The following is a 17,126-nucleotide window of genomic DNA, read 5'->3' as shown; positions in this document are numbered from 1 at the left end:
AAATCTGAAGAGTCCTAGAACAGTTAGAATAGTGGCCCTCTCCCCCTCTCCCCAGAAATGTTCATGCCCTAATCTCCAGAACTCTTGAATGTGTTAATTTCAGTGACAGAATAGACTTCTGTGATATGACTAAATTGAATTTCCTGAGATGGGAAATCACCTTGGAATATCTGGTTAGGACCAATGCAACCACAAAGATCCTTGTAAGTGGGAGATTAGATGGTTGAGTTGGCTGACAGAAGTAGCACATGGCTAGCGAGTCCTCTCAAGCATGAAGTCTTTAGTTTAATACCCAGCATTGTATACGCCAGTGATGTTTTGGCCCTTCTTCCCTCTCATGAATAAATCTTTAAGAGAAGAGATAGATGATGGAAATAGGTTGGAATGATGTGTTTTGAAGACAGAAAGGAATGAGTAGCCTCTTAGAAGCTGGAAAGACAAAGAAATGGATTTTCCTTTGCACCCTCCAGAAGAAATACACTTTACCTATACCTTGATTCTAGTGCCCTCTTACTCAATTTGAACTTATCTCCATAACTATAAAGGAATAAAGCCATGCCATTTTAAATTTATGATAATTTATTATTATGACAAAAGAAAACTAAGGTACTTGACTATAACCTTGATGTAAGCCAAAGTTCAGATTAATTGCCTTAAGCTTTATTTGATCTAATGCTTAAAAATTCTTTCAAAAAAAAAAATTCTTTCACATGGTTTCTGTCGCTGACTTACTTGTTGAAATTTTTATTAGTGATGTAATATTGTTTTACAAAATCATAAGATTTCACACCCGTACATGGTGTGTGTAAGTCATCATACGTTCAACCAGGTACAGGACTTTGGTGGTTTTGGGCATTTAAAAACTGATACTGCACCATAATGTGAATGTCTAAAAAAAAAAACAAATGAGATCAAGAAGCTTTATGTGGAGGGCAAATAAATTAGATGGAGCTAAGGGTAGTTTCTCTCTCTTTTTTACTAGAGCACTGCTCAGCTCTGGTTTATGTTGGTGTGTGGGATTGAACCTGGCACTTTGGAACTTCAGGCATGAATGTCTCTTTGCATTTGTGCTATCTACCCCTACCCTCTTCTCTCGTTTTGTATGCTGTGCATTATATAGCACTTCATTTCCCTGAATGTTTAATATTCAAAATAATCTATAAAATAAACCAGACTAAAGGAAAAATACTTAAAGGCCATAGTTAATTGTGGAACCAATTATAATTTGTCAGAATTTTAAAAAATATTTTGATGTTATCTTTAAAAATTATTTATTAACATGAGAGAGGAGAAAGAGAAGAGAGAGGAGGGGGAGAGAGAACCAGAGCTTTACTTTGGCACATACAATGACAAGGATCAAGCTCAGGACCTCATGCCTGAGAGTTTAATGCTTCATCCATGTCACCACCTCCCTGGCCACTCACTTTATTTTATAAATTAATTTTAAAGACTTATTTTATTTATTAGCATGAGAGAGAGTGAGAGCAAATGAGAGCATCACTGTGGCAAATTGTTGCCTGGGATCCACCTCAGGACCTCACACTTGAGAACTCGATGCTCTAGCCATGGTGCCATCTCCCAGGTGGCCAGTTTGTCAGCATCTTATCAGCTGTAATATTTGCCCTCTTTTCCAAATTTTCATGAACAGAAATAGCCTCAAATAGGCCCAGATAAGGCAGTCTATATTATTTATTAGGAAAAAAAAAAAAAGGACGGGAGTTGGGTGGTAGCGCGGCAGGTTAAGCGCATGTGGTGCAAAGCGCGAGGACCCATGTAAGGATCCTGGTTCGAGCCCCAGGCTCCCCACCTACAGGGGAGTCACTTCACAGGTGATGGAGCAGGTCTTCAGGTGTCTCTCTTTCTCTCTGTCCTATCTAACAATGACGACATCAACAACAACAAGAATAATAACTACAACAACAATAAAAAGACAACAAGGGCAACAAAAGGGAAAATAAATAAATAAAAAATGAAAAAAAAAGCTTTGACGTACTTTCAACGAGGAATTTATATTGTTAATTTTTGTCAGAATGGACATAGCATTAATAGAATTGTGGAAGAAGCTATAAAGTGATAAATTTCAATGTGAATATGTATGTTTGTGATGTTGAATTTGCCTTTGTTAATGTTTCTTTACAAGGCATGAAATGTTTTAAATATCTTTTTTTAAAAAAAAAAAAAAGAACACATTTCTTAGCTCTGGCTTATAGTGATATTAGGGATTGAACTTGAGAACTCAGATACTTACGCACGGAAGTCATTTTGCATAACTATTATTGCTAGCAAGGTACAAAGACAAAATTCTAAAATTATTTTTACGGTTTCACATTGCCTCTTTACTTATACTTGCTTTAGATGCTCAAGTCAGCTTTCAGATCTATGCTTCTCTTCCCAAATTCTTTAAATTTTTTATTGCTTTTGAAAGATTGACTTATTCTCTTTGACCTTATAAGTGTTCTTGCTTATTACAAAAAACAATAGTAGTTAAAAGATAATATTTGATACTATACTACTTGAAAACTGAAATTAATGGCTTAGAGTGCTTTTAATAGGTGTGTGCAGAAATTCATTATAGTGATGGCAGTTTGCTGTGGTGAGCAAGTAAGCACATTTATATTGTGTTGCCAGTAATCTAAAAACCTCAGCATCTGTGATTTTTCAGTGTTTTGGAAGTATGGATAGTATGACAGGTCTGCAGATGTTAACAGATTACAACATTTCCTAACAAGAACAACCATTTTTATTGAATAAGGTAATATGAAAGCCTGGAAATAGAGTGCTATCTCTATTTGGAAATGTGCTAAAAAAGGAGCTTTATGATAGCCAATATGGCACTAAAAATGAGATCAGGTATTAGCTTCGCCTACAACGTGAGATGATTATGCTTCAAAGAATGTGTTTATAATGAAATTTCAACTTTGAATAGTGTAGTAAAATAATTATGATTGAGATTTTATATGTAAAGAATAAAAATTCAAGCACTTAAGGGAAATCTTAATATTTTAGAATTACTGTAATAGATATCTTTATGGATTTTAAATTAATGTTCTCTAAGTGAGTGATATTGAGGGAGATGTCAGGGAAATAAAACTGTATTTCCCTTCAGATAATAAGCAGTGTTGAGACAATAAAGGAAAATTTAAAATAGAGGTCCTTAAATTATATTGCACTATAGATTTTATAAGTGTTCTTGAACTCTCAGTGTCCTAGTCAGTGTTACCTCCCTCCCTCCCTTCTTTCCTTCTTTCTTCCCTGTCTCCCTTCCTTTCCCTATCTCCCTTTCCTTCTCTCTCTCTCTCTCCCTTTCTCTCTTTCCCTCTCTCTCTTTCTTTCCCCTTTTACTCTTTTGCTATTTGGTGCTGGGATAATATATTCAGGACTTCATGCATGTATGATACCACTGAACCTCCTCCTAGTCCAAGTGCCCAAGAATATTCTAGAGAATAGAGAGGAAGAGACAGTAGTGAAGTACTCTTCTATCATTGATACTGTCCTTGATGCTACAGTGTAGTGCCAAGAATTGACCCAGGGCTTCACATATGCTAAAGGCATGTGCTCATGAACTAGTTACTTGGAAATTCCAATTTTGGATGATGAACTTTTGTTTGTTTGTTTAACCAGAGCCCTGCTCAACTCTGCTTTTGGGTGGTGCCTAGAGATTGAGCATCAACTATGAAAGTCTTTTGCGTCACCATTATGCTATCCCCCTGGCCCTTTATTGCTGTTATTTTGCGGAGCAAGAAAAGATCACCACTGCCAGGCTGCTTTTTCATTCAGATGGAGAGACAAGAAAGGGAGAGGACACATAGCAACTGAGCTTTATCCTGGTTCCATGGCCACTTCCAGGTTGTGCTAGGATTTGAACCTGGATTGTATGGATGGGAAAGCATGTGCTTTGCCCAGTGATCTGTACTGTGGTCTCCGATTAACTTTTTTTTTAAAGTAAGATAATCCTGGGGTTGGCAGTAATGGGGAGGGATAGTGAATCTGCTAGAGTACACACACTACCATGCTCGAATAGGAATGTGGGTTAGTTCACTATAGTGATGGTAGTACCTGAATTTGAGCTTCTGGCCACCACATGGGAGCACTATGCAAAGGAGAAATTTCACAGGTCGTGGAGTGGAGCTGTGGTGTCTCTCCTTTGTTTACCTTTCTGTCTCACACACTATCAAAAAGAAAGAAAGTCGTCTAGAAGCTGTGGGATCATGCAAACACAAAGCCCTAGGGAAACACTGGCAGCAAAAAAATAAAAGATGCTCTAAATAATTCTTGGAGATTTAATACAAATATACAAATTGAGCCATTTTTATTATTTGAATATTTAACTACCTAATAAATTTTTTTTGAAAAGTGAATACTTCTGATGGGAATTAATATATATATTATATATGAATGACTGATGATAGAGGAGAGAAAACCAGAAAATATTTCTGGCACATGTGATGCCAGAGAATCAAACTCAGGAAGGACCTCATGTTTCTGAGTCCAGCACTCTAGCCACTATGCCACTTCCTGGACTACTGTTGGGAATTTCTTTCTCTTTCTTTTTCTCTCTCTCTCTCTTTCTTTCTTTCTTTTTAAAAGAATTTATTTATTCATGAAAAAGATAGGAGGAGAGAAAGAACCAGACATCACTCTAGTACATGTGCTGCCGGGGATCCAATTCAGGACCTCATGGTTGAGAATCCAACACTTTACCCATTGCGCCACCTCCTGGACCACCTGTTGGGAATTTCTGTTGCTTTATTTAGCTCTTGCTGGGACTTCAGTACTTATGGCTGACATTTTCAGATAAAGAGAGATAGGGGCCAGCAAGTGGCTCACTCAGTAGAGCATGTGTGTTTCTATTTACAAGGACCTGGGTTCAACTTCTGGGCCACCACGTAGGAGATCATGGGCAGGGGCAGGGGGGAGATGCTTCATTAATAGTGGAGTGGTGCTGTGCTCTCACTCCTTTATATTACTCTCCTCATTTCTGTCTTTCCCCTTTTATTTAGGGGGAAAAAAAAAAGGAGCAGTAGGTACAGTGAGATTATATAGACACTGAGCCCCAGCAGTAATCTTGATGGAAAAAAAGCAAAAACAAAAGTCAAATAAACAGGGAGAGAAGGAAAAATACCGTAGCACCAGTGTGGTAGAGGCTGAATTTTAATCTGGGTCAGTGTATGACAAAGCAAGTACACTGTTCAACTGTCTTCTTGACCCCATAGGAATTATTTTAAAATAATTCATTTATTTACCTGTTTTATAAATCTGAAATGTGAGCATTTTAAAAATGAATAGGTAGTGGCTGAAAAGATGAAGCTGGTATTGCGGCCAAGTGGGTGTACCTAGTTGACTACACACATTACAGTTCAAGCGCCTGGTGGGGAGTGGGTGAAGGGGGGGGGGCTTCTTAAATGGTGAAGCAGTGTTGCAGGTCTCTTTTTTTCTTTCTTTCTTTCTTTCTTTTTAAATATTTATTCACTTTTGTTGCCCTTGTTTTATTGTTGTTGTTATTGATGTTGTCGTTATTGGATAGGACAGAGAAATGGAGAGAGGAGGAGAAGATGGGGAGAGAAAGATAGACACCTGCAGACTTGTTTCACCGCCTGTGAAGTGATTCCCCTGCAGGTGGGGAGCCCGGGGCTCACTGGTCCTTGTGCTTTGCGTCACTTGCGCTTAACCCGCTGCACTACCGCCCGACTCCCCTTTCTCTCTCTGTCTTTCCATCCGCCCTCTATGCCTCTCTTCCTTCCTCCTTCCTTCCCTCCCACTCTCTCACTCCCTCTTCCTTTTCACCTCCCCATTCAACTTATCTCTCTACCCAAAAATAAAGAAAATAAATAAAAACATTTTTTTAAAGAGCAAGTTGGTATCATCTAGTACTAGTTACTATTTAGAATGTACCGGTTATTGCAATATCCTGGATTTTAAGAAGTACATTGTAATATATATTGCTTTATTTATTACTTTATTTATTTAATCAGAATACTACTTGGTTCTGACTTAGTGTGGTGCTGAAGATTAAACCTGGGCCTTGGAGTCTCAGGCCTGAGAGTCTCTTTGTATAACTATTATCCTATCTCCCCCACTTAATAGTTATCTTTCTTTAGTAGTCTTAATAGTTTATCCCACCCTTTAACTCTAGAGTAGCTTTTGCTTTCTGTTTTTTATAGTTAGGTTAGACATTTTAAAGAAAGAAAGAAGAACACAGTACATAAATGTAAGGAAAGAGGAATGTCTGCTTTACATTAATATGTTTATTCTGGGGGCGGGACAGTAGCACATCGGGTTAAGTGCATATGGCGCAAAGCGTAAGGACCAGCTTAAGGATCTGTGTTCAAGCCCCTGGCTTCTCACCTGTGTGGGGGGGGTCACTTCACAAGTCGTGAAGCAGTTCTGCAGGTATCTTTCTTTCTTTCCTCCTCTCTGTCTTCTGCTCCTCTTTTGATTTCTCTGTATCCTATACAACAACAATAGTAAACAACAAGGGCAACAAAAGGGAAAAAATAGCCTTCAGGAGCAGTGGATTCATAGTGCAGGCACCAAGCCCCTGTGATAGCCCTGGAGGCAAAAAAAAAAAGTTTATTCTTTTTATTTATTTATTTTTTAATTTATTTTCCCTTTTGTTGCCCTTGTTGTCTTTTTTTTATTGTTGTTGTAGTTATTATTGTTGTTGTTATTGATGTGGTTGTTATTGGATAGAACAGAGAGAAATGGAGAGAGGAGGGGAAGACAGAGGGGGGAGAGAAAGACAGACACCTGCAGACCTGCTTCACCGCTTGTGAAGCGACTCCCATGCAGGTGGGGAGCCGGGGGCTGGAACCCGGATCCTTACACCCGTCCTTGCGCTTTGTCTTTTTATTTTTTATGAGGTGCTGATAAACAACCTAAGTGTCATACTTCTAAATTACTTCCTTGGCCCAGTTATTATTATTTATATGTTTATTAGAGGGAGAAAACAAACACCAGTGCATCACTGTGGCACACATGATGCTGGGGCTCAAACTCTAAACCTCATACTTGAGTGTCCAGCACTGTTCACTGCACCACCACATGGGCTACCCTGGCCCAAATTTTGCTCTGTGATTTGAGAGGAGGGTCAGGGGTGTATATATATATATATATATATATATATGGAGAGAGAGAGATAACCAAAAGCACTGCTTTACCATTTCTAGAGTTTTCTAGGTTCTATCCATGGTGCTTCATGTGATGCCCAGGATTTAGCCCAAGTCTTCCTGCACAATAAGGCAAGCTGTGCCATCTCTAAGATAGTTGTTTTTAAAAAATACTAGACTGTTCCTCTGATTTGATCATTTATTTTATTGGGAATAGCTAGAATTGTGTCTGTGATCCATCTAATGCTGCTGAACCCTATCAGTGTTCTGTGGTAGAATTCTGGTGCTGTTTAATAGACAGTGAGAGATATGCAAAGAGACCTTCACGCCTGAGGCTTCCAAGGCCCAGGTTCAGTCCCCCTGCACCACCATAAACCACAACTGAGCAGTGCTCTGGTACCAAAAAAAAAAAAAAAAAAAAAAGTGAGAGATAAGTATTACTTTTCCTATTGAGCTGTTTAACATCTTTTCAGAATTTTTAATTTTACGTTGAGCAGAAATTCACTTAGAGTATTAAGAGCTTGATTTTTATAGCATATATTTCTTGAATATGCATGTATAATTTTCAAAGGGGCAATAGTATTCAACTCACTGATGGGCCTAGACTTAGATCTCTCTCTACCATTACTGGCCACTTCCATCAGGAACATCATCACAAGCCCTCTTGTGGGCCTCTCCAGGACCTTGTCCTCACTGTCAGATAGCAGTGGTAGGGACTGCCCCACTCTCCAAAGGGAGGCTGGGTTATCCTACTCTGCCACTTAAGGAAGACTGATCCTGAAATGAGTGCTGCCTAGAATGTTCCCAGCTGTGACCATGGACTGCAAGCTCAGACTGACAGGGACTCAGGTTACACAGGCTCTTGTGCTAAATATGAATATAGATGGGCCCTTGGTCAAATCGATTGAGTAAACAGTTAATTGTATTTATATACTTTCTTCAAGTTTGGGGGCTATTCTGTGCCCTAATCCAGCATTCTAGTCCTGTTTTTTTTTTTTTTTAAGACTTTTAAAAATATTTATTCCCTTTTGTTGCCCTTGTTGTTTTGTTGTTGTAGTTATTATTATTGTTGTTGGATAGGACAGAGAGAAATAGAGAAAGGAGAGGAAGACAGAGAGGGAGAGAAAGATAGACACTTGCAGACCTTCTTCACTGCTTGTGACCCCCCCCCCCTGCAGTTGGGGAGCTGGGGGCTTGAACCGGGATCCTTATGCCAGTCCTTGTACTTTGCGCCACCTGTGCTTAACCCACTGCGCTACCACCTGACTCTGTCGGGCTAGCATGGGGGTGCCTCTTCCCGGGTGCGTACTCTCTGGGTTGGAGAGAACTCAACTGGAGCCAGCCTGGGCTGCTACTCACTCAGCGACACAAGGAAGATGACTCAGGAACAGACAGACTCATGGTGGCAAGACAGCTCAATTCTTCATTGATCAGAGAGCCAAGGCTTTTAAAGGGCAGACCTGGAAGTGGCAAGTCGGAAACGGAAATAGCTAGGAAAGGGGCGGAGAAAGACAAAGGGACTGGAAAGGTAGAAACTTCTTTAGCAACTGTTTCGAGGGTTTTAACTGGTAGGATTAATAATACCTGCAGGCAGGGAGGGTCTTGAGTGTAGAAAGAAGATAGATCAAAGGAATGGAATGGGTGGGGATCTTTCAGGCAAAAACAATGATTATGTAGATAATAAGTCTGATAAGATGAGAGGATGGATGTCCCCTCAAGTCAAGCCCTGCCAAGCTCAACTACATCCTCACAATTTCCCGACACGACTTCCTCCAGTCCTGTTTTAAACTCTGACGCCATCTTCTTAGATAATATTTTTAGTCCACCTAAATGTTAGCTATCATGCTCAGGCAAAAAATTATTACTGAAGTCATGGGCCCTCCAAAACATACACCTAAAATAGGCTTCCTAGCTTTTTCCCACCGAAAGCCCCAATTTCATCTACTCAATTCCTACCTTTGGGTTCATGTTTATTAAACAGTTTTTTCTGCTTTATATCTTACTGCCTTTCAGCCACCAAACTGAAGATGCTTCTATGATTCCAGCTTGACTTCCCTGAGCAGATGACCTCACCAATGTGTCCTGGAACCTCACCTCTCCAGAGCCCTACCCCACTAAGATAGAAATAGGCTGGGGTATTATCGACCTGCCATTGTTCATGTCCAGAAGAGAAGCAATCACTACAGAAGCCAGAACATCCACTTTTTGCACCCCATAAAGATCTTTAGTCCATACTCCCAGAGGGATAAAGAATAGGGAAGCTTCCAGTGGAGGGAAAGGGTTATGGAACTCTGGTGGTGGGAAATGGGTAACGTTCTGGCTTACTTAACTTGGTACCCTGTGTTATCATACAGTCTTGTAAATCATTATTAAATCACATGTGCACATCCACACAAAGATGTTTCCACTTAATGAATAGAATTGGGAAAAGGAGGATGGACCTGCAGAAGTTTTGATTCAGCCATATGAATATGAGAATTTTGTTTGTTCTTTATCTAGCATGGTTTATAAAAAGCTCCTCTCCTCCCACATTTACATCACAACTTCCTACTACCACAGGAAGTACAGCAAGACCAGAAAAGTCTGGGTTTTTTTCCCCCCTCCCTACCAGATTTATGGCAATTTTTTATGGTAGTAGTGGAAAACTAATTTGGTTAGAGAGAGAGCTCAAGATTCTAGAGTATAAGATTTGCATGCCTGGTCTGGGGAGATAACTTAATGGTTATACAAAAAATTTTTCCAGATGATTTTTTAAAAATTATTTTATTTTTGAGAGAAATGCAGAGAGAGAGAGAGACAGAAAGAGAAACACCAGAGCACTGCTCAGCTCTGGCTTATGGTGGTGCAGGGAACTGAACCTGGGATTTAGAAGCCTCAGGCATGAGAGTGTTTGCATAACCATTGTGCTATCCCCCCAAAAAAAAAGATTTTCGTGCCTGAGGCACCAAAGGTCTAAGGTTTTATCTCCAACACCACTAAAAGCCAGAGTTGAACAGTGAAGTGATTAAATAAATCAATAAAAACTTTAAAAATGTGCATGCTTGAAACCCTAAGTTGCCTAGGTGCAACCCCCGAACATTAGCTTAAGATAGAGCTGAGCATTGTTCAGTTCTCTTTTCTGATTAAAAAAATAATAATAATAAAATAAAAACTAAAGAACATTTGAGAAACTTCCTTTGTATGATGATTGCAAATAAATCACTAGAAACATTCATGTTTTCATAAGAACAAATTTTCTATTTTCCGTAGGTGTGTACTTAGAAGTGGTGTTGGTGGGTTGTGTCTCCTTCATTTGTGATAACTGTGTGTGGCAGTATTATTTCTCAGTTGCTTTGGTTTAGTCTTTCTTTTTTTTTTTTTTCAATATTTATTCCCTTTTTTTGCCCTTGTTTTATTTTTGTAGTTATTATTGCTGCTATTGATGTCGTCATTGTTGGATAGGATAGAGAGAAATGGAGAGTGATAGGGAAGATAGAGAGAGGAGAGGGAGAGAAAGATAGACACCTGCAGATCTGATTCACCACTTGTGAAGTGATCCCCCCCTGTAGGTGGGGAGCTGGGGGCTGGAACTGGGATCCTTACACTGGTCCTTGCTGTTTGCGCCACCTGAGCTTAACCCACTATGCTACCGCCCAGCTCCCAGTTTAGTCTTTCTAAACGTGCTATGAGTGATGCCACCAATTGGTGGCTTAGTTTTCTTTCTTTCTTTCTTTCTTTCTTTCTTTCTTTCTTTTTTTTTTTTTTTTTTGGTGCCAGGACCTTGCACATGATCCTGGGGCTTTTTTTTTTTTTCCTCCAGAGTTATCGCTGGGGCTCAGTGTCTGCACTACGAATCCACTGCTGCTGTGGTCATTTTTTCGATTGTTTTGGTAGGACAGAGAAAAATTGATAGGGATGGGGAAGATAGGGAGAGAAAGACACCTACAGATCTGCTTCACTGCTTGTGAAGCGACCCCTTTGCAGGTGGGGATCCAGAGGCTCGAACTAGGATCCTTGAGCCTTATACACTTACTATGTGCGCTTAACCTTGTGTGCCACCGTCTGGCCCTCTGCCATTTTTTAAAAAATATTTATTCCCTTTTGTTGCCTTTGATGTTTTATTGTTGTTGTAGTTATTGATGTTGTCGTTGTTGGATACGACAAAGAGACATGGAGCGAGGAGGGGAAGACCGAGAGGGGTAGAGAAAGACAAACACCTACAGACCTGCTTCACAGCTGGTGAAGCAACCCCCTGCAGGTCGGGAGCTGGGGGCTCCAACCGGGATCCTTACGCTGGTCCTTGCGCTTTGCGCCACGAGCGCTTAACCCGCTGCACTACGCCCAACTCCCCCCACCCATTTTTTTAATTCTCATTTTAGATAGAGGGAGAGACAGAGAGAAGAGACTCTACAACACTGTTTTTAACCACCCACAGAGTTTCTTGGGTATCATTGAACTTCCATGTGATGTTAGGACTCAAACCTGGAGTTTTGTACATGGTCAGTTATGTGCCCTCTTGGATGATCTACTCTCTGGTTTCCACACTGTGCCTTTAATTTTTTGTTTGTATTTGTTTTTTGCCCTCCAGGGTTATCACTGAGGCTTAGTGCCTCCATTACAAATACACTGGTCCTGTGGCCATTTTTTCGATTTTTTGGATAGGACAGAGAAATTGAGAAAGGAGGGGGATATAGAGAGGAAGAGACAGAGAGACACCTGCAGACCTGCTTCACCACTTGTGAAGCGACCCCCCCTGCTGGTGGGGAGGCACAGGCTCTGGATCCTTGAGCTGGTGTTGAGGCTATCCCGAACCCCCCTAATTTGCATTTCCTTAATTAGTAATGATGTTGAATATCTACTACTCTGTTCCTTGCTGCTGTTTGTATATTTCCCTTAGGTGACTTAACTTTTTAAATTTATGTGTCACCAAGTAATGAACTGCGGACTTTGAGGCCACCTTGGCCTGTTTCATTTTTTTTTTTTTAAAGAATTTATTTATTCATGAGAAAGGTAGGAGGAGAGAAAGAACCAGCCATCACTCTGATACATTTGCTGCAGGGAATTGAACTCAGAACCTCATGCTTGAGAGTCTAGTGCCTTAGCCACTGCGCCACCTCCCGGACCACTGTTTCATTTTTTATTTAGAGATAGAGGGAGAGCAAAGAGAGATACCACAGCACTGCTCCACCATCCCTGGAACTGTATCAGTGCCATCAATAGTTCCCCCATGTGGTACCAGGGCTCAGTGGCCCTGCATATGATAAGACACACTCTAAGTAAGCTCCAACAGGACAGAATAATTATGATAGTCATTCTGTGCTTTTTTTCTGTTTTGTTAATTTATGTGTATATCTTTTCTCCAGTGTCATAGTATCTTGGGTACAGTTGAGTTGTACATATAGTCTTGAAATCAGATGTTCTTTCTTTAGTTTTATTGTTCTTTTTAAAAATTGTTTTGACTTCTTTGCCTATCTCTTTAAAATAATTATTTTATACATGAGGGGGAAGAGGGAAAGGAAGCTTGGCACATGTGAAGCTGTAGATTGAACAGGGAGCCTCAGTCATGCAAAGTCTGCTTTCTGTCAGCTGAACTATGCCTCTTATTTTTAATAATTTAACAATAGGTAGTAAATGTAGCTTCATTCAACTCCAATTTTATTCCCAGGAGAGTAAAAGAAATAAAAGGTTATCCCTTTTTTTTTAAAAAAAAAAATTACTATCTTTATTGATTGATTGGATAGAGACAGTCAGAAATCGAGAGGGAAAGGCGGGATAGAGAGGGTGAGAGACAGAGAGACACCTGCAGCACTGCTTCACTCGTGAAGCTTTCCCCCTGCAGGTGGGGACTGAGTGCTCTAACCCATGTCCTTGCGCATTGTAATGTGTGCTCAACCAGGTGCACCACCACCCGACCCCCAGGTTATGCCTTTTATTATGCCAGTTTGCCTACTTTTTTATTAGCTGACTTGCTAAAATGGGACTAGACTAGCTGGTTGTGTCCTATTTCATTATATGTCTGTTGAAGTACCCTTCCTGTGCTTATTTGGATAAGAATCTCATTTTTTTTCTACCTAGAAATATTGTTTTAACCTTTAATAAATAATATGTGTGGTTTTTCTTGGTTAAATTCTATAGATCTCTCCAGTGTATTACTCTTATTTTGCAAGCAGATTCATGGAGAGGTGAGATTAACAGCAAACCAATATTTAAGGTAAAAGAAAGTTGGACTGATGTTGGTTTGAAAACTTAAGTTCCAGGACCAAGATTGCCAGCTACGCTTTTTTATAAGGGAGCATCATGGGGAAAGGGGATTAGAAAAATCAAAACAGGTTCCTTTTCCATAATGTAAGGAGTATAAAAAAGCAAGGTTTTTAATCCAAACCAGTGTTCTCTACCTGTTCTCTCTCCCCACTCTTTAGTTATTTTAAAATCATCACATAGTTTTAAAGTACTTGATAGAAGTATATGACATTGACATATAAATTAGGACAAAGCAGGTGTACATGTCATTTTCTTACACTTCAAGACATTTCCTTTTTTGTATATATTTTGACTTACATGTTTGTAGTGGGTTTCTAATATTGTCTTAGAAAACTCATAACGTATAAGATAATCTTATTTACAGAGGATTCATTTTTTCCCCAATATTTATTTTAATTAGTGATTTCATATTGATTTACAAAATTATAAGATAATAGATGTATGATGCCATATTGTCCCCACCACCAGAGTTCTGTGTCCCATCGCCTCCACTGGAAACTGCAGTAGTTCTCCCAAGGTTACTGATATGGGCTGATTTTATAATTATATATCTACATCTATGTGTAAAAATTATATACACACACACACACACACACATATATATATATATTCCCCATTTTTTCAATAGTTCTGTCTTCATTTCCTTTCTAGTTTGCCTCTACATTCATTACTACTTCCAGATTTTCTTCCCTTCCATTGATGGTATAAAAACAAGATTCCTGGTGACATATGCTTTGGGTCCTGGTGGAATGGGGGTACAGAGCCCTGTGAGATTTACTGCCCTTACATTTACCCCCTGGGAGTATGGACCAAAATTCATTTTGGGGTGCAGAAGGTGGGAGTTCTGGCTTTTGTAATTGCTTCTCCTCTGGACATGGGCAGTTGAATCCATATCTCAGCCTGTTTCTATCTTTCCCTAGTAGGGTAGGGCAGAGGCTGTATCTTGAAAGAAGTTAGCTACTACTATAAATTTTTTAATTTCAGACTGTTTTGTGGGATTCTTTTCAACTTTAAATAGTGCTGATATAAAAGCATCTAGTTTTTGGTTTTTTAAATCTTTGAATTAAAAAAAAAAGTTTTGGCCACAAGGTGGTGCACTATACCTATTATCTAAAATTCTATTTGTAGTCTTTTTTCAATAGCCTGGCCAAACCCAACTTAAAGTAAAATACTATGAAAGTTTGGGCACTAAAAGAAATTGTTAACGATATTCAATGGCTTTTATAGAGATCCATTCTTACTTGAAAGGGACCCAAAGGGCTTTCACAGAGAAAATCAAATAATTCATTTTACTTTTCTATTTTTTACTTTCCATTATTTGTTTGAGTTTTTATTTGGAAATCCATGTACCCTTTCCTTAGCTTTACTAATTAACACTTTATCCTATATATAACCCTCTCTCTTTTTTATATATTTATTTATCCTTTTTTTTTTCCACCGGAGCACTGATCAGATACACCCTTTCTTTTTATGTATATTTTTTCTTAAAATATTTGAGGCATGGGAGTCGGGCGGTAGCACAGCGGGTTAAGCACAGGTGACGCAAAGCACAAGGACCTGTGTAAGGATCCAGGTTCAAGAGTTGCTTCACAGGTGGTGAAGCAGGTCTGCAGGTGTCTTCTCTCTCTTCCCCTCTCTGTCTTCTCCTCCTCTCTCCATTTCTCTCTGTCCTATCTATCAACGATGACATCAATAACAACAACAACTAAACAACAATATAAAGACAACAAGAACAACAAAAGGGAAAATAAATTAAATAAAAAGATATTTGAGGCTAACTTATATCACGAATCTCACAATACTATTGATATGTATACTTTTAAAATAAGGATAGCAGTGTTCTATAATATGATACAGTATCAACTTCAGTATAATTAATGCTGCTATAGTACTTTTTGTTCCTTCTATAAGTAGTATTAAAATTTGTTATATGTGATGCAATAATGTCACTTATAACATTTAGTTATCATGGTTCTTTAGCCTTATTTAACTTAGAATTTTTTGTTTTTTGTGATATTAACATTTTAAAAAATATTTATTTATTCCCTTTTGTTGCCCTTGTTTTATTATTGTAGTTATTATTGTTGTTGATGTCGCTGTTGTTGGATAGGACAGAAGAAGTGGGGAGAGGAGGGGAAGACAGAGAGGGGGAGAGAAAGATATACACCTGCAGACCTGCCTCACCTCCTGTGAAGCAACTCCCCTGCAGGTGGGGAGTCGGGGGCTAAAACCAGGATTCTTAAGCCGGTCCTTGTGCTTGGCGCCACCTTTGCTTAACCCGCTGTGCTACTGCCTGACTCCCGTGATACTAACATTTAACTTTTCTCTCCACTTTGTAATAGAATTGTATTCATTTTCTTTTAAGGGACTATTATAAATATTTATAAAAGAAATCCTACCTGTCTTTATTCCTATGATAAAGGGGTTTTTAGTAAATTGAATTGAAATAACTTTGTGAATAAGAAAAATTCTGAACTGTTTAGTGTATTAGATATATATATATATATTCAAAGGGTAGTAGGTGCTTATCTTTAAAGAAGAAAGTCATTTTGAATATTTATGATTATTTTCTTGATTCTAGCAGAAAGGTATTGGAAATATCAGTATTAAGATAGTATAAATATCCTTTGAAAAAGGGCATTAGTTTAGTTTGCAACTCTGTTGCAGAACATGGTTAATCAAAACTTTTTAAAGGCATAGTTTTAGTCCATGATTGCATATTTTTATTATATATCAGATAATGTATTACTCACATACTGTAGACATCAACACTTTTAAGTTGTAGAATTATGGCAGTGGGTGGTGGCACACCCAACTGAGCATACATGTTACAGTGAACGGGGATCTGGGTGTAAGTCCTCAGTCCCCACATGGAGGAGGGAAACTTTGTGAGCAGTGAAGCAGTGCTGCAGTGTCTCTTTTTCTCTCTCCCCTCTATGATACCCCTTTCTCTCGCAATTTCCCTCTGTTTCTGTCCTATAAACAAAGCAAATATATACATATAAGATATAAAATTAGACAAATACTACAGGTTGGATGCCAGAATGCTCATTAAATTTATCAGTTGAACTTGAAAAATTAGACCCTCTGTGAATTATGAATTCTTGTTGTAGCTACCCTTTAGAGTAGTGGAGGTCTAGGAGAAAAGATTACCTCAATTTTTCCTCCAGATTTTCCCCCTGCTATCTGAAAGTAGTTTGTAGATTACCCTGATATCTTTTTTTTTCTTTTGCCTCCAGGGTTATCGATGGGGCTCAGTGCCTGCACTACAGATCTACTTCTCCTGGAAGCTACTTTTTCCCTTTTGTTGCCCTTGTTGTTGATCTTTGTTGTTATTATTGTTATTGGTGTCATTGTTGGATAGGACAGAGAGAAATGGAGAGAGGAGGGGAAGACAGAGAGGGGGAGAGAAAAGTAGACACCTGCAGACCTGCTTCACTGCCAGTGAAGCAACCCTCCTACAGGTGGGGAGCTGGTGGCTCAAACCGGGATCCTTACAGCCAGTCTGGTGCCCTGTGCTTTGTGCCTTGTGTGCTTAACCTGCTGCCTGGGTCCTGGTTACTCGGATATCTTAAAGTAGAAGGGTGGCATGATTTGTTGGATCACCTCTAGGAACATTCAAAATAATTTTTTTCTCGTGTAAGATAATGGTAATAGCATTTCCAGACCCTTCCCCAGCCCCAATAACCTCTAAAATCATACAAAATGGAAATTTTCTAATTTTGCATAGTGGGAGAAATCTGCACTGCTAAAATTAATAGTAACTTATAGCTGTTATTC

At 39.1% G+C, this 17,126-nt stretch overlaps 1 protein-coding gene across 1 annotated transcript in view; it reads left to right on the top strand.

The window, feature by feature from the left end:
• The window catches only part of CAAP1 (caspase activity and apoptosis inhibitor 1), a 65,399-nt gene that overhangs the window by 23,968 nt on the left and 24,305 nt on the right, over positions 1–17,126 (top strand). The gene's annotated exons all lie outside the window — the stretch shown is intronic.

The sequence above is a fragment of the Erinaceus europaeus genome, chromosome 10, assembly GCF_950295315.1.
Source record: "Erinaceus europaeus chromosome 10, mEriEur2.1, whole genome shotgun sequence".
NCBI lineage: Eukaryota > Metazoa > Chordata > Mammalia > Eulipotyphla > Erinaceidae > Erinaceus > Erinaceus europaeus.
Note: the sequence above shows the minus strand (reverse complement) of the source record. Positions and strands in the feature narration are given on the sequence as shown.